This window comes from Notolabrus celidotus, chromosome 9 (assembly GCF_009762535.1).
Source record: "Notolabrus celidotus isolate fNotCel1 chromosome 9, fNotCel1.pri, whole genome shotgun sequence".
NCBI classification, from domain to species: Eukaryota; Metazoa; Chordata; class Actinopteri; order Labriformes; family Labridae; genus Notolabrus; species Notolabrus celidotus.
Window position 1 is genome coordinate 9,768,761 of NC_048280.1, and position 14,984 is coordinate 9,783,744.

Here is a 14,984-nt window from a genome sequence, read left to right on the forward strand (position 1 = left end):
TTGAGGTAAATCCCCCTTGTCATGATCAAAGAGTAGCAATTATTGATATTTGAGAGTTGTAAAGCATTCAAAATCAATCAACTGGCCTGTGTTCAGGTCAAATTGTTACTTAAAGCTCCGGTGAGCAACTTTCCGATTTTAACGCCCCTGGTCGATAAAATAAAAAAAGTATTTGAACTCTCGGCTTTCTTTTTAATATCAAATGAATAACTTATTAAGAATATTTGCTATGAAAATGTATAAAAATAATAATAATCTGCAGCACGCTTTGTCAGACACCTACCCCATCACAAAGGTTCAGGCATTAAAAATTATTCAAAATAAAAAAGTAAGCTTTAAGCTGATCTCATTTCCTTATTTTATATTATAAAGAGACATCATTATTTATTTCTGTCTGTTTCAAAGCCAACTAAAAATCCCTGACAGGAGCTTTAAGTTTACAAATCCAGTCCTGTATCTATTTAACCTGTCTGTCCTGAAAGGTATTCTACTTGACAAATACGTGAAAGTCAATGCAGCTGATTTCACTGACAATTTGGCTATTTAAGTCAAGGTACTTTTAACGTATAAAACTATACGCCAGTAATAATTTATGCTCTGTGCATGCAATGCATGAAAGTTTTTCCAGGGTTGGACATATCAATGCCTTAATGCCTCAAAGCTAATGCATGGGCTCTTTAATTAATTGGTACTATTGAGACAAGAGTATTTTTATTGGACTTATTTGAAAGCTGAAAGTGACTTTAAGTTTTATCCATTTTTGCACCACACAAAGTGGTACCTCTTGCTGCTATGTTAATTTTGTCATGTACATGTGCAGGTGGTGTTTCAGCGTAACTTTTCTTCCTGATGTCTTTTACAGCCAAAAAAAACATGTGTTAACTAGGCTGCTCTGGCAGTGTGTTGTTAATCACTTCCTCTGACATCATACCCTGTGGCAGTGGTTTCAGACATTCAACAGAAATAATAGAACATGATGCTGAAAGTCTAGTTTGCATTTGAAGGTCATAAAGAGGTCTCACTATTAGTTTTAGTCACCTTCATAACCAACTAAAAACTTCTGATAGTAGCTTTAATAGTTTAGTTTCAGGTCCATGAATATATTTAAATTTTGAAAGCATACGGAAATTAGCATATATATTTAGGAACTGCTGGTACAAAATGGTACATTTTTCAGATTAAAAATGATCAGTGCTTTCTGATGGATCCACTCTGATAATATTTAGCTTTCCTCTTCTGCAGTTCTCCCTCTCTTTCTGCATGTGGGCCACTACAGATACTTCAGCAAGGATTGTATAAGGAATATCCAGGTCTGTAACAGAATCACAGAAGACAGCTTTGTGTCTAATCACAGGGGGTTGAAGTATTGAAAATGTCATATTGGGTTGAAAATGCCACCAAATCCTGCAGAAGTTCAGACCAGAGCGCTCAAACATTGAAACACTTGCAGCTACATTTCAATCTCTACAAAGCCGCAGATAAATAAAAACTTCCTTTGCACACTGACGTCACGTTTGATTTCTTTAAGCATATGTAAGGAATTCCCTGTTTGCCCACCCACAGCAGACCTCCTGCAGAGAACACAGATCCAGAGTCATGACCCCCCTTCAGTGTCTGCTCAGGCTCTGAACCTCCAACACCAAAGCATCAGACTGATGCTCTGCTTTTGAACAAATCGGCGACCTGGATGTTGAAATAACGCTGTGATGTAATTACGACGAAATAGAGTGACATGGAAATGGAAATGTCACTCAGGTTGTAACAAGAGAGTGACACAAACAGGGATGACTGTGGGGGATAAAACGTGGATAAATAACTCTGATGACACATTGAGAGACGTGTAGTGATAAGAGCCAACAGACAACAATCGTAGGAAAGAGTAAAGACACAGAAACTATGCTAAACATGGTTTAAAAACACATTTCTTTGTGGTAATTTTAGTCAGATGTGGGGGTGGAAACTTCTCAAGTGTTATGAAAGACAGCTCCAGACAGCAGCATACGCACAAACACAGGTGAAAAAGGCCCTATGTGACGAATCGAAAGTAGGCAGGAGTAAGCAAGTAAACACTGAAGGGGAGAAACCAAACGGAATCCAGCAAAACAAGCAGGAAGAGAGGGAAAAGCAGCAGAGTTGTTTTGCTTTTTAAACAGCCTTAGGTGGCCATTATACCATTAGAGCCAGGGCTCCCCAATGCCCAATAACAAGCGTGTAAGCACAGCCAAGTTGGAAGAGACCTTTTCCTTATGCATGTGTCTGTGTGTGTGTGTGTGTGTGTGTGTGTGTGTGCTTGTGTGTGCTTGTGTGTGTGCTTGTGTGTGTGCTTGTGGGAGAGAGAGACAGAGGGAAAGAGAGACAGAGACTGAGCAAAAAAAGAGACTCCTGGCCATCCTAACTGCCAAGGGAGCTACTAAACAGCAGTCAAAGACCAACATGCACCGTCAGACAAAAGCTACAGACCCAGGGCGAAAGGTTGTATTGTATTTCATCCTACATGCAGAAAGAGAAGAGAAGAAACAGAAGAGCAGAGAAGAGAATGAGGAAGAGAAGATAAGAGAGGAGAAGAGAAAATAAGAGAATAGAGAGAAGAGAAGTGAAGAGAAGCGATGGGAGGAGAAGAGAAGGTGACAGGGAGGAGAGGAGGACAGGGACCGTTTTGGTCGATTTCATCTCTCAGCTGCTCAGCTGTTTGGCGGCCACAGCTGTTTTCCTGCCCGCTGTTCCCTCTCCGGTCTCCTGTCGGGGTTGCCGTGCGTCGCGCGGCCACAGCGGCAGGGACCGCCGCGCTCCGGAGCGCACAACGTAGCGACTGTTAACTGCTCAGTGAGCCGCGAGTGATCGGAGCTGATTAAAACACTAAGACACGCGAGTGGATGCAAGCGCGCGCACACACGCAGAGCACACTCACGGGAATGCGATACTAATGCTGAAGGACTGTCACTTGTGTTGAAGGAAAAGACGGAGGCGGACGAACGCGCACTCAAAGGGCTCCAAACCCAAAATATGTCAGCTTTCTTCTTCTTCTTCTTCTTCTTCTTCTTCTTCTTCTTCTTCTTCTTCTTCTTCTTCTTCTTCGTTTCTTTCTCCCGGGACTAAGTGGGTGGCGGTGTTACCCGAGCTGAATTTAGAATATCTCAGCCCTGATTCAGATTATAAGGAAGACAGTGGATCGCCATCTGCGCACAGTGAAGCTCGCTCTGCATTAACGAGTCTCCTTGAGCTTATAAGACTGGTTGTATTGTGTTTTTTATAAGGCACGCGCCACAAGTCGGAGCAAAATAAAAGCCTTTTAAAGACTTCTGGAATGAAGTCAGTACCTTTTTAGAGGCAGGCACGTGGGGGAGATCTTGACCACTCTCTTCTCTTTGTGTATTTATTTACCGTGCATGCAATTTTAACAGAAAAAGAAAGATATTGGTTATGATTTCGCCTTAGTTGCTGAGCCATGTTTAAAATTAAAAAGACACTTTTCTTAGGCACGTGAACAAATTTAAGAAGGGTCAGCTGATCTTTCTTCGATTTAAGAGGACATCATAGCAATAGAAACCCTCTCCAAGTCGACTCTCAAAGGGGATTCCAAACAGGATCCCAGGAGCGCAGGAAGGGTTACGCAAAAAAAAAAGTCACTCTCATCTTCCCTAACATTAAAAAAAAACAAGGTTCAAATTTGTTGTTTGATGGAAAATGATGCCATCAGGTTTCACAGCGCTCCCCTCAAACACGCACACCGGCAGTGCCAGCCGCCGTCTCTCCGGGGTTCGGGTATCTCGGATGGCACCGGTTAGTACGCATCTGTCACTTGACGCTTCGGGTTAGTCAATTACTTATTATTCCACACACGCACGGTTACAGGAGGTGTCAAGGTTGGTATGGGATAATCGATCACCATTTGGCTGAGAAAATGAATTTTACTTCATTTGTATTTCCAGAGTGGTGTTTTAATGTTGCCAGACATGTCCTCCATTCTGTGATCACTACATGGCAAACACACAATCTTACTAATCATGACTTCATGCAACAGGATGGAGTTTGACACTTTTTAGAGATACACTCATTCAAGTTGAGTAAAAAAGATAGGGGTAAACTGAGTTTGCAGTCGGGTTTCCCTTCATCTACATCACTGTTGCAGACTTAATTTTGACATCACTTCTCCCTAAAGCGCACATTTACGCACGAGCAGAAAACATACAAACAAGGGTTGGTATGGTGCAAGTATAATGCCTCATCACAGGGTGCTGCAGCGAATGCAAAAAAGTTACTATTTCTATCTCATTTACAGCAGAACCAGACATGAGAGGGAAAGGGAAAATAAAATATTGCGGGAGTTTGACGAATTCCCAAACTGACAAACGCATCAACAACCCCTTCAGAGATTTCATTTCCATACCATGCGCCACAGTCGTTGTTTGTTTGGATCAAGAGTCACCTCTTATTGCTTTTGGATTCACCACGATGTTTGAAACTGGCAACAAGTTTTCTCGCCAACAATTCCATCTCTTACCTTGCCACAAGAACAGAAGCAGCACCGTCTTCCAGAGGCAACAGCCCACCGGCGCGCCTCCCCGTCTCCACACCATCTCCATCCCTCCAGTTGGTAAAGAAAAACCTCCGGGACTGTTCAAAAAACGTACAAAAGGGGGAGTTTTATTTTTTTAATCTCGTTCCTTTCCCCCTGAAAAGCAGATCACTACCGCATCGGTGCCATTAATAATCTCAAATTGACCAAACTGCGCTCCCGCTGCGCTTGACCTAAGACACCGGGCAGATGAGGTTTGGAGGAAACTATAAATCCTTCTGGAGTCAGTGGTAATAAAAATGAAAGCTCCGATGGGAAATTCCAGCGCAGGATTGCTTCTTCTTTTAATCCTCCACCCCTAAAAAAGTCAGCGGTGTGTCCACTTCAAGCCAGAGCCGAGGGATAAACCCGTTTCCCCCTGTGCTGAGCTTCTACCGCCAGTACGCTCCTCTGCCTTATTTATCCAAACGGGACAGCAAAGCTCACTGTCTCTTCCTTTACCACACTTTGCTTTCTTCAAAAGTTCAAAAAGACCAACAGAGTGGACGAAGAACTCCCACACAGGATTAAAAAGTCCACTTCGTGCGCGTCATTGGAACAAAAACAGCCAGGGAAACTCTGTCACTTAAGGTTATATTGAATAAAATCCAAAAATCCGCTCGACCAGTAGCGGCTCCGTCCGCTCTTCTCCTTCCTCCCTGTGTCTCCTCCGACTGTCCTCCTCTTGCTGCGCGTGTGTTGCGTGTGTGTGTGCGTCTGGGCTCAACTTGAGAGGCTGTATACACTCGTCCGCGGGATGGAAGGAGGAGAGCAGAGAAAAGGAGAGGACCAAAGAGGAGGAGGAGGAGGTCTGACGCTTCCACCAGCCGGCAGAGGAGAGGGAGGGAGGGAGAGGAGGAGGAGGAGGTGGGCCAGCGAAGGCTGTGGGGCTGAGGAGGGTGGGGGTGAGGGCGGGATTTAGGGAGTTTGAGTGACAGTTAAGCAGCCAATGGTGGGTGAAGGAATTTATTTATTTCTACAAGTATTATTATTTTAACTTTTTTTTGCGTTTGCTCACTGATATCCATATTTTTTTAATTTACTCATTTTTGGAGAAGCACAAACATCTACATGACGAGAGGAGCTTTTGTGTGTACTTCCTTTCCAAATAAGAAAATTGGAAAACAGAAACATAATAAATACTTACATATATGTTAAAAGCCAATTATTATAATCAACCAACTTGTTAATCATTGTAAATTAAACTTATTTTAAAAATATTTCGTTAGTTATCTGTAGCTGTTGGTGCTTTAATGACTCAAAATAAGTTTGAAGACAAATAAAATAATAAATAGGCATTTTCCATACAGAGGCCTTTTTCTCTGTGTTCATGTCTGTGTTGACGTCAATCATGAGTTCTCGCTCGTTCACGTGCTCTTTACCCCTTCAAAGTCCCTCTGCATTATTCACACAGAGACACGCGCTACACCTGTTCTCCCTGTAATCGATAGACGTGAACTTCGCACGAGCTTTGTAGTGTGTTTTCGCTGCACGCGCGCTCTCACACACATCACATCCGCATTCAGTGGCGTGTGACAGTGAGTGCACAATGTGATACAGCAGGCACCTTGTAATAAAACTCATTCACTTTCTGTTGGTAGGACGGTGTGTGTGTGTGTGTGTGTGTGTTTGTGTGTGCGTGTGTGTGTGTGTGTGTGTGTGTGTGTGTGTGTGTGTGTGTCAGGGCGAGGAAAAGGGGGCTGAACAAGGCAGAAGAGAGAGAACATTAAGGTCTTCTTTGAGTCCGACACGATATTTCATGAAGCCGCGTGCCTACCTCCCTTTGTCAGCTAAATGTGTAAAAGCTAAAGAGATGACATTGTGAATTATTGAATTGCAAATCAGTCCGTCGGCGGAGAGATGGGAGGATTTCCGGGGATGGAGATACGTGAGCTTCTCTGTCTCTCCTTCTATCACTCCCCCTGTCCCCCTGTCCCCCTGTCTGTCTTTCTGTCTTGCTGTCTTGCTGTCTCTCAGTCTGATTCTACGGCCTCTGATGTTGGCTAACAAGGAGTGACAGCACCCCCTAGCGTCCAATACAAGAAGAAACACCAAGCAGTGGCAATACTTTCATCCTTCTTTCTTTAACTAGAAGCATTTGTAATGAGCACTGACTTTGCTACTTGTCTTTTAAGTATCATATACTGTTCCTCTTCCAGTTCGCTGTGTTTTAAACCCCCCTTTTCATTTCAGCTCTACTCCTTTGCCCTCCCACTTTGCCCACTAAAACACATTTCTGCAGGGGTGTGTCCAGATGCTTTGAACTGGGGGGCCCGACTGTGACTTACACAGGGGTGGCACAAAAATTGTGTGTCCGCACATTTGCAAGAATGAATAAAATTTATTTAACCTTTATGTCTCCACTAATTGTATCTACTTTGACTACCAACCTTAAAGTTTCATTCAGATTGTGTAGAAAATGTTTAACTTTAAAAAAGTAACACAACAGAGTGGCAACATTTGAATCTTCCAAGCTTAACTCTTCAAGGACTGAAAAAGCTGTTTGTTCAAAGTCAAAATGCACAATGTTCAGCTGTCAAATATACATTTACCAGCAATGGGCACATTGTAGATACATTTATTTCTGACAGTGAGCAGAAGTTTGCTTGTAATTAGAATGGGTTGATTATGCTCCTACACATATGTCTTATGAAATATTTTAATGACCTACTTTTTCTACAGTTCTAAGTATACGTGACCTGTTGAATTGTCCAAATAGTTGATTGTAACACAAGTCCCACCTCAGTAATCATAGGTGGCATTTGGGGTGGCCAATCAGACTTCCAAGGGGTCCATGCAACCCCTAGAAGTCCCACTGGATGAGCCCTCAATTTTCTGGCCTCCCAGTGATAAGCCAACTATATTTTCTATAAGCAGCCGCCATCTGGAACAAAACCCACCCCTGCATTTCGAAATATTAATTTCCCTCAATGGCATTATTTTCCTCCACCAGCTGCAGCGTTCCCTGTGACTCAAGCTTGAAAGATCCTTTTTATAAACTGAACTTTTCCTCTTGGGGCCCCAGAGGAAGCAACGCATTAGTTCAGTAAGCGTGTGGTTACAATAAAAAAATAAAAAAAAGTAATATTTGTACAAATACAGTGTCTGTATACCAATGAGGCCCCACTGGCTGTTTTGGGGGAATTTGACAGAGAATAAAGAAGAATTGCAGATAATCCCCCATGTATCAAGGGACCAAAAACAAAGACTGCATCTCTCAAAGTGTGAGTGAAAAAAAATATGCTGGGAAGAATTTCGAAAGCTGGCTCAAATAGGCATTGTTTTTTTAATATTTCCAGCTCATATGACACCCAAAAAGAAAAATATATCATCATTGTGTTCTCAGGGGAAAAAAAGTGAGTAGAAATTTGAAAGCAAACTATTATTTACACTTGTCTCTATTAGAGGAAACCCAGAGGCAACAATATGCATTAAATAATAATAAAAAAAGGAAGACACTCATCACACAGATTGCACTGTCAGTGACTCTTCTAATACAATCTGGATTAGATGTTATGAATTCTAAAACAGGCTCTCAGTGTCATGTGACTGCTCTCTGACCAAAGCCACTGACCTGTTCTACTTTTACACTTCAGTCAGGATGAGTCCCAGGCAGCTCCATACCATAATTATGCAAGACCCACTTACAGTATATCCATGCATAGTTGTTGGATTCTTTCTGTACTTTGTTTTCAGTCCCAAGAGGAACTATTCAAAAGAGCTGCTCTCTTTTTTTAAGTTGTGTTAAAAAGCGGGGTAACAGAGTGAGAGTCTGGAGAGTCAGAGGAGGAGAAATGAAGAACAATAAGGTAAAAGTGAAAATATTCTTAAAAGTACATAATAAATGTTAAATGGCTGCTTGCATTTTGTACTTGAAGCAGAAAGGGGGTAGACTGACTGAACTCACCATTTATTAGTTAACAGAGATTTGATAGCAGAGATCGCAGAGTGAGTTTCAAGCTCAGTCATGATTTATGAATATGTTGAAAACAGAGATTTGAAAAATTAGCAGAAATGTGCTACTACAGTCTTTTTATGAATCAACTGCATACTTTGTCCTAATCAAGGTGCTCTAAAACAGGCATTCCTAACACTCAATCTTTTTTCAGACTTCTATGTCCTTGTATTATTACCATCATTTTATTTCAGAGCTATTAAGTCATTCATACATTACAGTAATTGTCACGGTCAAGCAGAATACTCTGTGACTTTGGTCGACATAAAAAGTCCTCATGACTAAATAATGTCAGTTCAGGTAGACTGGGGTGAGGAGAAACTGATGCAGGGAGGTATTGCAATAACAAAATGTGTTGCATTTTTGTAATGATACGATACTGATTCTCACTATTAAGGAAGGATTGTGATTATGAATAAGTTAGAATCAAATCCCCAAGTTTCTGGAAAGGCTGCTTTTCTTTTTTTTGTACAAGTTCTACCGTTTAAGATTTCTGTAGTTGTTCAAACACGTGCGTTTTCAGTTGAGTTTGATGATGATGACAACAGTATCGATCACTTAAATGCAATGAAGATGATGGAAGTAAGATTAACACCTAATATGCAAACTATTTTACACCAGTACTCAACATTTTGAAAAATACGTTCCATTGAAAGTCAGGTTACAGTAAAACATTGTATATATCCAAATAATTGCAATAATCTTGTATAACTGGGCCCAAAAGCAGATACAAGTAGCAGAAAGGAATAAAACTGGTATCAGGTATGAAAAAGGCAAACAGAGGAAATAAAACAAGTCTTTTACTCCTCACCTGGAAACATGCTGTGCTCCAATCAGATGGATACTCAAGTGTGAGACCCTCTTCTTCTCCCCACACATCAATGTCAGTCTGCTGCTGCGCTGAGCCCACCCTGAGGTCACAGTGGTCATCGCTGTGCCCATCTCAGCTTCGCTCCCCATGACTTCTCTGTGGTGAGATGACCTTTGAAGTCCAAGTCACTCCATTTTTTACATCGCAGCCTGAAAAGAAAGGAAGAAGGAAAATAATTGATACCTCTCTTGTCATCTGAATCATAAATCTTTGTCGAAATCTGCTTATAGATGTATTCAGTCTAAAAGCTGAAAAAATCAAACGTCAGAATGTTAGACGCTTACAATGACCAATGGAAATCTATGATGCTTCTTTTCACTCTGTAGGAAATCCATATCTCTCTTTTCCATCTGCAACTTGGGAGGCAAAGATCAGATGAAATTGAACTGCCTTGGATCATAAAAGAATTCAAGAAAGAACTGCAGTCGGTCAAAGCCAAATGTTTCATGAGGATTGTTTTTTACAGAAGCAGTTTCTCCAGATCAGTGGCTCACAAACCTTTACAAAAACAACTCAATTCTAATAATATTCCCTTTTTTTCTCTGAGAAAAATGTGAAAAATCAAATTTTGTCAAGAGACCCCAGCCTCAAACCTAATTATGAGTCTCATCGTGTAGTGACCCACCAGAAACGGGCTTGCAAAGGTCCAGCCCAATGAGCATCAGATTTTCAATTTCATGGTATTGTTTAACAAAGGGCATGTCAACATGAAGGCTCCAAGCTGTTCGTGTATAACATTCCTCTGGCTGTTCAACAAAAACTGTTTGAGATATAAATTGTAATTCAAGCCGTCACAGTTGGAATGATCTCAGTGTTAAAAAGCTTTTGTGTGACTTCTGCCTGATCAGAAACTGCTCTTTTTGAAATGGTAAAAAGAGTGCTGATGTTTGTTGAGGTTCCGGCTCCAAATCTGTTCTTTGGTGAGATAAAAATATTGATATAGAGTGGAAGAATATTTATTTATACAAGATAATTAACGACAGGAGGCTACGGAGGATGTAAACAGAATCTATTTGAAGAAAAGTCAATCGAGCAAGTTCATGAACAAGCTCTCTTTTTAAAGTGCTATGTGGTAATGACTGAAAAATATTAATGTCAATAACATTGAGGCATGTGTGATGTAAAAAGGAGTTCATTGGACTCGTGTCAACTCTAATTGGCCCTAATTTAAGTATTCAAATTTGTTGTGTACACAGAGTTTGTCTTGTACTTTTGAAAGAGACATTTGCTCTGAACAGCTTTATGTTTCACTTTCAATTTGATTACCAGTAAAGGAATGTTGCCAACTCAAGTTACACTGATTGATTCAGGATATATTCATTTTTTCTACAGCATAGAAAAAACTGTGCTTCTTTAACTTACTGGAAACCAGAGACAAAACAACATTAGAGTCAGATATGAAAAATCATGTCTAAAATCATAACACTGGATCTGTAGGACGCCTGACAGTGCAGAGTATTAGTGCCATGTGCTGCCAGGCGGACAGTTCCATGGTGCTGAAAATGCTTACCAGTGGAGGTGAACACTTCAGCAGTTTCTCATGCATAGAGTTCAGTGCATAACCTCTTTTTAACAAAGGACTGAGAGACAGAAATGTTGTTCTTACATAATTTAGGACACTGACAGGTATTTTTTTTTAACTATTAAAAGTCCCACTCAGTTAAAATGTTTGTCATGAAACCACATATGATGGATACTGATCAAATATGTCTGCTTGTATTTAATGAACGTAAGAAGATTCAATGCTAATCTTTGTCTGTACAATTACTTTTTCTTTTATCGAAACCACAAATTGAAGCCAAATGTGGGCTGAAAAATCTGATATAGGATGAATTTTAAGACATAACCGTCTCTTGTCGAGATCAAAAGACAGTATAAGGTTATATTGTGGGATTATTTTAGCATAAAGTATGAAAACGTCTCATTATCTGGCTCTGTTAAATGCTTGATTCTGATTGGTCAAAACTCTATCACAATGTCGACTGTTCTCAACAATTACGGGACTAGGTAATGCTAGGTACGTCATCATACGCATAGTCTCAAATCAATCTGCTGAAAGGCGTTCCGGCACATTTCACCTCAGCCTGCTGACACTGTGGCAAAAACGTAAATTTCCATCTCAAGCTGTCCTGAGAGTCAGGAAGTAATGACAGTTACTGGGCAAAGATGTGAGAGCACCCCAAGGAGCTACCGAGCCTCAACCATCTCTGACAGGGAAAAGTGGAGCAAGATTATGTCCTGATATCAGGCAACGAAAGAGGAATTGATGAGTTGCTGATCTCTACAAAGTAACAACCCATAATCAGTAGTGATAATAGCAGCAATGCTTCAAGTAGTGACTTGTTAATGTTTTAAGGTGTGTCTCTGCAAAGCTCACAGAAGTAGATCTGAATGAGGAAAGAAGTGTTGACATTAATATTCCTGCAGAAGTCCTGTTGACCTAGTTTAATATTACCTTAAATAAAAATGTTCAGTTTGATGTGAATTATAACAAATAAGCAGGGTAATGTTTTAACTTGACATGATCTGAAATATTCAGTGCAAAAGAAAATGTATAATGAACGTTTGGTCATGCAAATTAGAATCCTTTCAGAGGGGACAAGACCCCGATCCTAGCTCATAAAAAGAACGCCGCTTTTTTGAATCTTGAATGAGTTTGAAGATCGTGACAAACTAATAACAACCGCCTCACCCTCTTCTTCCAAGTGGCCCTGATAGATGGAGAAGAAAGAAAGACAAAAACACACAAGGCCCTCTCTTGAGTCAGTCTTACAGTTTGTCCTTTATGGGCTGCTGTAGAAAAATGACAGTACAATACAGTGATACTGGGAGAGGGCCTGTTCTAACCTCTGTGGGTGCAAAGAGCTCATTCTAAAATGAATAAAACACAATTACTCATATTTCATTTGATCATATAACAGTGAGAATATGCTTGAATTAGCATGTTTTTGTGCTCATGAAGGTTTTTTATCCAATTTCTAAACCAGACATCATAAAGTTTATGTGTGTATCTTCTCCCAAGTGTTCATACAGAAGATTTATTTATAAGCACTCAAGAGGGCGAGGAGAGGTGTTGAGGCTGAGATAAGACACTCATGTTACGATCTTCAGATACTGATCTTGGGTCAGAGTGGTTGTTTCTGTACGAGTGCATGAGAGAAATAAGTTTGCTTAGTGCGTTAGAGAGAAAGAGAGAGAGAGAGAGAGAGAGAGAGAGAGAGCAGAGCAGAGCAGAGCAACACAGTACTCCTCTCTCTCTCTCTGAGGTCAAATAGCTCTTGTAGAAATTCTGTCGACAACTTGTTTAGACGCTCCGCTCCACTCAGAGGGTGGAGAAAAATGATCGCTGCTGAGAACCCCCCTATTTACTTCTAATTTCCCCTCTATCCCTCTCCACCTCCTCCTCTTCTCTCCCTCCATCCCTCTCTGGTCAGAAAACCGCAGCCGTCTCTTTGCTCAGTGGAGCAAACTGAATACATTAGAATCCAATTAAGGCTGGTGAAGAGGACTGCTCTGGTGAAGAGCGTGCAGCCATGTATGAGTGTCCATGTGTGTTTGTCATATATGACAGTGTATGCCCCAGCCAAAGTGTCTGTGTGGGTGGTTTTGAAAGGCAGGGTATGTGAGTGTGTGTTTTGATGTGTGTAGACTTTGCATGTCTTTTACATAGTGCAGCGAGTGTATGACAGAGGACATCTCTCTGTCTCTTTCAGACTGGTTTATGTTGTCCTATGACAGCACGACCACTGTCAGGCCCGGTAAATCAGAGAGTTAATGTGCATTGTGTGTGCGTATTTGTGTGTGTGCGTATTTGTGTGTGTAGGGGAATCAATAACTCATTCATGTGTGTTCATTTTGCACTGCCCTTGTTCAGTTTGAAATTGAGGACAGACACAATGCTGCAAACACACTCACACATACAGTAAAACAGAAAACTCATTAAAGTCTACACACACACACACACACACACACACACACACGCACACACACACACACACACACATACACTTTGGTACATGTAAGAAACTGTAACACAAAGAAAGTCACGAGCCACTTCTGAAGATATCACAGATAATGCACAGCTACAATACCAGCACTTTGCAAATTTTAGAAATGCGTTGGTTTACATTCATACGTTAAGGCTTGTTCACTTGAACAAACAATGTCACAGTGTTCTGGATAGCTTTTGAGAAAGTTAAAGGGAGTGCACTTTGAGTCTTCTGACCAAATAAGGCTATCATACTTCATGTCACATTTACCCTTCACACACACATTCACACACTAATGCAAGACCACAGTTTAGCTTATCATTCATACACATTCATACTCTACAGGCTACGTCTTTGGTGGCAGTTTGGGGTTCATGCCAAGCGGCAACCTCCAGTCTAAAAATATGAGTCCAATGCGGAAGTGCTAAAAGCTGCAGTTCATCGAGGATCCGCTTGAGGTTGGCTCTGGAAGTATCGGAAGTCACATACACATGAATGGGAAAAAGAAGATCTTTACAGCAGAAATAAACATGTTTACAGCCTGGTACAAAAGACGAGTGTAGTCTGGATTGCTAATCTCTCGATCGGCTCACACTGTGAGAGGGGGTGAATTTTTTTTCTAGCACGGCAATTTCAAAGATGTTGAGATCACAAGTCTTCCAATGAGAGGCACAGCTGCCTGCTGGAACACTGTAGCTGTTGGTTAGGAGGCTCAAACTCCGCCTCTTTACATCACACTGGCTCCACAGCAGCATTATGGCTGCCACCGACGATTGGCCTTAAAGCAGCTCTTCAGAAACAGATGGGCGACGTCACGGATATCTACAGTAAAACTGAGACTTTAACTCAAATGTTCAACAGAATGCAGTTTTAACTTTAATCTGGCTTTTTCATGTGCTTCAATTATTCTAAATATGTAGAAAAGGATATTCTTGACTCAACTAAAACCTCTCTTCTCATTTAAAATGTATCTTTTTAGATTTGATCTTTTACTAAATTTCCTCCTATTGGGGTCCATGTGATTTCATTTGAGTGTCTACATAGAGCACCTGACCCCCACCTGTCCATCTCATGTATCAGCCTCCATGTGAGATACAGGGTAGATTTAAGTGTAGCAGCCATGATGACAATGTGCTCCTCTTGTATCTCCTCTACAGCTTCTGTCACACAACAGCAGCCTGAGATCAATTACAGCAAACCCACGACCCCCCCACCCACCCTTCTCCCTCTACAGATGCAATTTACGCGCCCGCCGTAAATCAATGGAGACAAGTGGGGCTAATTTAGACCATTTGATGTCAATTTGGCCTTGACCCCTCCCCATCTCACACACACACACACACACACACACACACACACACACACACACACACACACACACACACACACACACACACACACACACACACACACACACAATCACACTCTTTCTTTCTTACACACACACATACACACACACTCACACTTCACTTAATGACTAGCCGCTATGGAGTTTATTACGCAGAACTGAGAACCACCTCTTAGTCTTGATGGCACACGCACACACACAAACACACACACACGCTCACACTCATGAGCACACATACGCAAAAGCTCTCTCTCTCTTTTTCACAC